The sequence below is a fragment of the Hordeum vulgare genome, chromosome 3H, assembly GCF_904849725.1.
Source record: "Hordeum vulgare subsp. vulgare chromosome 3H, MorexV3_pseudomolecules_assembly, whole genome shotgun sequence".
Lineage (NCBI taxonomy): Eukaryota > Viridiplantae > Streptophyta > Magnoliopsida > Poales > Poaceae > Hordeum > Hordeum vulgare.
This window is the reverse complement of record NC_058520.1, coordinates 262922814-262930684: the sequence shown is the minus strand read 5'-3', so window position 1 is coordinate 262930684 and position 7871 is coordinate 262922814. Positions and strand designations below refer to the sequence as shown.

General features: G+C 44.6%; 1 pseudogene; it reads left to right on the top strand.

Annotated features, from left to right (window-relative positions):
- The first annotated feature begins 3032 nt into the window (after window positions 1-3032).
- Window positions 3033-6473, top strand: LOC123441676 (annotated as a pseudogene).
- The last annotated feature ends 1398 nt before the right edge of the window (window positions 6474-7871 follow it).

Here is a 7871-nt window from a genome sequence, read left to right as displayed (position 1 = left end):
TCCGCCGCGGCCCCCTCAGAAGCTGTGGCATGATCCGAACGGGATCCCCTCGCCGTCCTCACGGACGATGGTGGACGACCCCGTCCCCTAACCATGGTTAGGGGCAAGTGTCACCAGAAGACAGAAGAAGATTCTAAAGGCCAAGATCGAGGAGTTGGTGGATCCAGGAGGTGTTGAGTGACCAAAACCCCTCGCAAACCCTCCCAATTTATAGGACGGGGCGCGGGGGCTAGGCCCTCATACTCCAGAAGCCACCACCCGTTAATAAAAAATTCCTCGAGCTCACGGGCGAATAGAGAACCGCCCCGATGCGCCAATGCATGCACGGGCGGGCCTAGCGACTACAACACCTTTCAAGGCCTCGTCGGCCACCTGTCCATCAATGACTGCGCATGCCACGCGCGTGGCAGAGGCGTTCCAGGAGACGGGGAGGCCACTCCGTGCATGATCTCCCACTTTGCGCATCCGATGCTCGTGATGCGGAAAGGCAACCCCGAGAAGATCCAGCCACGAAGGCCCGCACACCTATTTCGGACTGGCCAAACAACGCTCCGCACGCGTGTTTGGCCTAGGCCCGGGGGCTCCTATCGGTGCACTAAACACTGGGGTCTCTAGTGCCCCAGACTTGTGCACGGGCGCAAAGAGCCCCTGACGGAAGGTCGTGGCAGAGTCCAGACAAGACGCACACCCAAGATATCTAAGGCCCTGGCAAGCCTGCCGTGCGGGGAAGACATCCAAGGCCACGTCCATTTAATGGACATGATGAGCGCTCCAAGTACAAGACCCTGGCGAGCCTCCCTCGGTGGGAAAACAACCGAAGCCCCCGACAAGCTTCCTTGCCGGGACGAAGGCCCAAGGCCCCGGCAAGCACCCTTGTCGGGATGACGTGGCAAGGCACTGAGGGCGACCACCCTTGCCATAGTGCCACCGCCACCCGAGTTCCAGCGCATTCCGCATGCGCCAGCGGGGCGTCCAGGTGTCGAAACAACTGGACACATGTCTTCACCAGCACTTAGCTGACAAGGACAAGACATGCATTTAATGCACCTGACAGCGGTAGAAGGATAAGCACCTCTGTAGGTTCACCGTAACATCAAGTGAACCAACCATCGAGCACTGTAGGTGACCCCTTTGCCAATAAAAGGAGGCTCTTAGCTCATTCACAAGGGGTGTGACTCTTCGGAGATCAGCCAAGAAAACGGTTATCATCACTGTAACAAACAATGGAAAACGTTTAATACGATCAGACGATCAGGACGTAGGGTTTTACGCGTAAGTGTCCCGAACCTGGGTAAAAAGGCTTACTGGGTATTGATCGTTAGATCTGCTCTTGACGTTGTCTTCCCCCGCCCTACGATCACAAGGGTATCATGTTGATACCCATAGGTGTCGACCTAGCATCGCCAACAGTTCCCTTTTGCATTCTCACTAAACGAGGAGAAGTTGCCTATCAATTGGAAGTATACGTGGAACTTTCCACAGTTCATGATATCTTCCACATTTCCCAACTCACGCATTCCTTGAAGGATCCCATCTGCGAAGTAGACAACGAAATGCTTGATCTCCATGACGACCTTTCATATAGGGAATATCTTGTTCGTATTCTCAATGAAGCCAAGCATAACACTCGACACCGCGACATCAAGTTTCTCAATGTTCAATAGTCTCACCATTTCGAGGATGAAGCAAGTTAGGAGCAAGAAGATCGTCTTGGACTCGAGTACCCCGCCCTCTTCCCGACAATTTCTGAATCTCGAGACAAGATACTTGTTTAGTGGGGGGTGAGTTTTCACAGCCCTTGCTTTAGATTTGTTTGCCATTCTGTTTCATGCATGCATTTTAATTTTTTTGAAATTGAATTGAGGATTTAGCAAACCTGAGAGATCATTTTTGTCAAAACGAGGCAAATAAAATTTTCTTCAAAAATCCCAGAAAATGTTCCTATTATTCCCAAAAATAGTGGCAAAAAGTAAAGTTCAGACCAATAGTTTTGGAATCACTCAAATATTTATTTTTGGGAATTACATTTAATCAAATAATTATTTGCATTGGATTTATATTTTTTATATATCAAATTCATGTCCAATAATTCTGGAAGTTTTTATGGGGCTCCTGTTTACACTTTTTAGATCACGTGCAAAATTTTATAATTTTGTAAAATAATTGGTTATTCAAATGAAATCAAACAAAATGTAGAAAATAGAAAAATAAATAAAAGAACCTACCCGACTTACGTGGCGGCCTAGCACTAGGCGGCCCATCTGGCCCAAGTGCGAGCCATCCCTCAGCTCTCCCGAGGAGGATATGGGCACACGACCGGTGCATGCGGCTATGCGCTTGGCTAGTTCCACCTTGGCCACTTGCCTTCCCAACACGCTAAAAGTGCTATGCACGTCCCTAACCCATCCCACTCTCTATCGCGCCTCTTCCCCTCGCTCTTGCCTCTGAGCTCTCTTTCGAGCGGAGCCGAAGCCCGCCATCGCCATAGCAATGGCCTCTGGCCACTCCTTCTCGTGTAGTTGTGTCCAACCCCTCTGTCGAGCTCTAGTTTGTATCCACGCCAAACGATTCAAGCCATGTCCGCCCCAAGACAACAACGCGGTCCTCCTCTATTTCCACGCCCGCCACACGACATCATTGAATTCGCCATCTAGAGAGCTCCTCGGACCTCGCTATCACCACCAGTTGCATTCATACTCTAGCGCCGAACCTGACGAGACCTAGCCTGCGCTGCCGCCCAACTCATCGTGGCTCTCGTCCTCGGCCTCCTTCCGGTCCGCCACGAGCCACTCTTGGTGCGGGGTTGTGGGCTTCGCCCTAGTGCCCTTCGCGACCGCTCATGTGGCACTCTGGTCACCTTCCACCGTGGCGAAAGGTCGCTGACTACCTAATCCTCGCCGGCTTATGTGGCCATCGTTAGGTTAGGTACTATCCAATGTTATTTAATCCCATGAGCCACTAATGTGTGTCCCCTACCATAATTAACCGCTGGTTAATTCTAACGAATCCCTGTTTAAATCAAACCCGCTCACATGCGGGTAAGTAAGCACTTTGCCAGGCCTTTGAACTCTCAGTATGTTACTTCTTTGGCTCGGTATCTTCCCAAAGTGTCTCGCTCTGGCGGACCATTCTTACTGATCCTCGTGATCTTTGTTTGATTATGTCACGTCTAAATCAGGTCCTGAAGCCGCTCTAAGTGCATTCGTGGGTGGAGACACATACTTGGGTGTTAAATGAGATTTCTGTTACCGTTTTCCTTTCCTTCTTAAATAGAAATTGGCCCTGTTCCATCAACATTACCAACAATGGAGTCTTTCGTTTCAAGCTGAGCCTATTTGTGCAAAATTGGTTATAAACCGAGGTCAACCACTGGAAATGCCTACCCCAAAAGAGCATATAAAAAGAGAACAAATTGTTTAAACAGGTTCTCGAGTAGCAGTCAAATTGACTTCCCCTTCTTGAGCGTAATGCCCGACCCTAGTGTGGTGGAAAAAGCCTCATTTTATATTCCTTTTAAAGCTGTTGATGCGAGCTACCGAACAAACAAGATTAGTACAAAAAACAACATCAAGCCCTATGCTATGGGTCAAGGTACTCTCAAAAGCATCTGGATTGAAGACTATCAAGCACCGTAGGTGGTACCAGCATTCCCTCTCGATAGGGCATTCCAGTCGTGGGTAGCTGCCAGCCCTACTTCATTCCTACCTCCTTCGGCGTCAGCCCCATGTACCCCCTTAAACTAACCACTTGAATTGATCAGGATTTGTTAGGTTCAGTGCATTTTCTTCCAAATCCAGTCAATATCAAGAAAAGTATCAAAAAATTCGGGGGTTAGGCACCTTTTTTCAGTGAAATCCTGTTTTTTCCTGCATTAATTAGTTATGGGAGAATCCTTGCTTCCTCCATGCTCTTGCCTTCGCGGTCCTATTAAATGGGACACAGGAGGTTTTAGCACCGGCATCTTTGGATCAAAAGATCACTCCATCCTAGAACCAACACAACGACTTCTTCTTCCCCGATTTGAAATGGTGATGAATATGAAATTAGGAATATATATGGACAGATGAATGCGTCATGGAATCCGGATCATTAAAGAGGTAGTGTAGGCAGTTGTCTAAGTGTGTTCTTCTTATATCCCCAAGAACTGTTCAGCATGAGAGACCCAAGGGGAAATAGAATCTCGAAAGGATCTTTCTTGTCCGTAGCCCCGTCAGAATCGAGGGCTTGATATCTCATTTGCACGACTATTTGATGAGGCCGACTGCCTATGTAGTACTCACGAGGTCCTTGATTTCTTGTTATACTTCGTCTCTACCTCTACCTTTAGCTATTTGATTGTCTGATTTTTTATTCATTTCCTTTCTAGCCGGTCGATCGCACGCTCATCGTCAACTCACACTTTCTTTCCTAAGAGGTCTACTTAAATTTTCATACAAAACAATTCAAGAATGGGAAAAAGAAGAATTCCGAGAACAATCGCCAAGTTCCATTCTTAATAAATGCATATAAAAATGGAAAGAGTTTCTGTGATGATACCATTCTCGATTGATAAGATGGCAGAGCCCAATGGGACTGCAACAGAATTGTGCCATTCCATCATGTGAAGGCCGCAGTTCCCGTAAACCAAATCGTTGTAAGACTAAGATTGTCCCATCGCATTTCTCGCGTCAATGAGTCTTTTAGAAAATGGCGAAATAGCTCAGTTGGGAGACTCGCTCTTATATTATTGGAAAAAAGGCATTCGTGCAAGAAGCACAAGCCATTTTCTCGCTCTGTTCTTTTGACCTGAAATAGATGGACCAGGTAGTCCACGTTCTTCTGATCTCTCTCTTTCTTCTTTCGGTTGTGTGGGTGTAGATAGGAATAAGTAAAAGTTGTTTCTTGGTAGTATGTATCTTTCTCTTTAATGGTATCCTGGTTAACCTATTTTTTTCGTTGTTGCTCTTGAGAAAACGCATATTGTAAGTAGTCTTCGTCGATGGTACAAACGCTGCAGTGTATGTGTCACGAGGCAACTAGCATTTTGTTTTGTCATGAAAGTTCGTGAAAGAATGTTTCGTTGGAAAAACCAACGTCGACGTCAAGATGAGTCTCCTTTATCTTTTCGAGAGCAAAGGTGGAAAAGATGGAGTTGCCTTCAAATGGAAAATTTAGAATTAACAGTACAAACAGTACAAAGCGTCTCTCACGTCCATTCTTTTATAAAAGATTTTTTCCATCATACGTTGGATCCGCAGCTTGTGAACCAGCTTTTGTAAGGGATGGAGATACCCACCTTGAAGGACGGGGACCTCCTTTCCAAAATATATGGCATTTCACCCGAAAATAGAGAGATTTTGTTTTTTGAAATCAACAAAATGATAGAATTATTCTTATGGCACGCACAAATGGTTTTGCCAGCGGCCTATAATGTTTTCAAGTTTTGTGACTAGTTTTTCCGCCTGGATTCACCCCGGAGTCTCTGGGCTAGTTTTGTAGATTTACATTTCAATGGGCACGAAACCTTCACTTGGGAGACGGGCGTGGCTCATCTTTTTCACGAAATATGTAAGGCTGAAGGCTTACAGCTGGATAGCCTAGTCAAGGCTCCGAATAGTCCTTTCAGTGATCCAAATACTCCTTTTCTCGGGGATACCTCCCCTTGATCAGTTGTTGACGCCTTTCAGCAGCCTGCTCCGAATCAATTTTTTTTGAGAATCCATTGAATCAATTTACCATTTAGCGAATAATTGATCTGAATGTGGGCAACTATTATTTATCATTTACAAATCAGTCCTTATATATGTTGCTCACTATCGTTGTGGTGTTTTTCTGTTTTTTGTTGTTATGAAAAAGGGAGGTTGGAAGTCAGTACCAAATGCATGGCAATCCTTGGTCGAGCTTATTTAGGATTTCGTGTTGAACCTGGTAAACAAACAAATAGGTGCTCTTTCAGGAAATGTGAAATAAAAGTTTTTCCCTCACATCTTGGTCAGTTTTACTTGCTCGTTATTTCTTAATCCCCAGGGTATGATACCCTTTAGCTTCACAGTGACAAGTCATTTCCTAATTACATTAGCTCTTTCATTTTTCATTTTTATAGGCATTATGATCGTTGGATTTCAAAGACAAGGGCTTCATTTTTTAGCTTATTATTACCCGCGGGAGTCCCACTGACGTTAGCACCTTTCTTAGTACTCCTTGAGCTAAACTCTTATTGTTTTCGTGCATTAATCTTAGGAATACGTTTATTTGGTAATATGATGACCGGTCATAGTTTAGGAAAGATTTTAAGTGGGTTTGCTTGGACTATGCTATTTCTGAATAATATTTTCTATTTCATAGGAGATCTTGGTCCCTTATTTGTAGTTCTAGCATTAATTGGTGTGGGATTAGGTGTAGCTATATCACAAGCTCATGTTTCTATGATCTCAATTTGTATTTATTTGAATGATGCTACAAATCTCCATCAAAATGAGTCAGTTCATAATTGAATAAAAACGAGGAGCCGAAGATTCTAGGGCGCTACAACTGCGCTTTTCCAGCACTGAACATGGTTCCGGGTACTCAAGATATTGTGTTTGGAGAGGTGTAGATAGATAGGACGTAGTCTTCCTCGAGAAGGACCAACAAGCAAGGGCTTGTGCTTCTCGCGCGAAAGAAAGCAAAATATACGGATTGAGATAATAACAGACTTGAAGCTTTTCAATTGATCCAAAGATACTATACTGGTTTATTTGGTTATCTAAACTTGGTTGACAGTACCGGGATTCTCCTTTTCTGATTGACTTGCGACATTGGAAAGTCAAGATGGTACCTGGCCTATCAACATTGGCGACATTGGGAAGACAAGATATTGGGTTTGTTTTACAAAGAAAGGTGAAAGGCATGGTCCAGTCGGGATAAAGAACGAGGTCAGTGGTGTCATCGGCACCCAGATTTGTGCTAACGGAAAAGACACACAGGAAAAGCTATAGTTTTGGTACTGTGTAATGCCCCCCAATTTATCTCAATCTTATATCTTTCCTTTAAGGCAAATACGTGAATGCTGCTCGGTTAAAAAAGCTCCTGTGGGTAGAAAACTATCTTGTTCAAGGAGGCAATAAGAAATACTATGGGGGCAGACTGTTTGGAATAAGAAGCTTGTTCTTGCTCTACTCCGATAAGGTAGGGGTATTGCGATGCAGCTCTGTGATATAGAAAAGCTAACCGGTAAACAAGCAAGATGAAGGAGAAGGGTAGTGTTAAAAAGAAAGTGGGACCGATGCCATGTTTATCAAGACAGAATCAGAATATGATTGTCAAGGTAAGAAGATGTTCGCAAAGCAAAGTAGGTTCGATTCTTGTGTGAAAAGTTTCAAGGATGCTATGATAACCCACATTAACATAACATGCTACTTTTGATTCAATTCCCAACCCTGCAACATTGGAACCAAGATCAGGTCAGACTATTCTAAATTGGATCGAATGAAGCACTGATTGGAATTATGATCGATTGGTTCAAGGAATTACAACATCTTCAGTTGTAAAGTTTCGGGTGAACGCTTAGGCCAAGCGACAATTACCAAGTTAGGATTAGATTTGAAACTTTAATTCCGTTGATCTTTAGAGTAGATCTTTCCCTTTCTCGAGTGTTAGTTGAGGGAACTAGCCTTTCCGGGAGCAACAACACAGTCTAGGCTTCCTACACCCATATCTTACACAAACTTACCTTTTCTTACTAGGGGCCAAATTACGGAGGAAAGCAGAATCACTATATTTTGTAGAACTAACTTTTGCTACTCGAGAGTATCTTCCACCAGGTCAGAGCCATGGATCCAAAGCCTACTAGTTAGCTTTGAAGGTTTAGGCTTGAGAGAAATCTTGAACAGAACATCGCACTCCCTCCTATC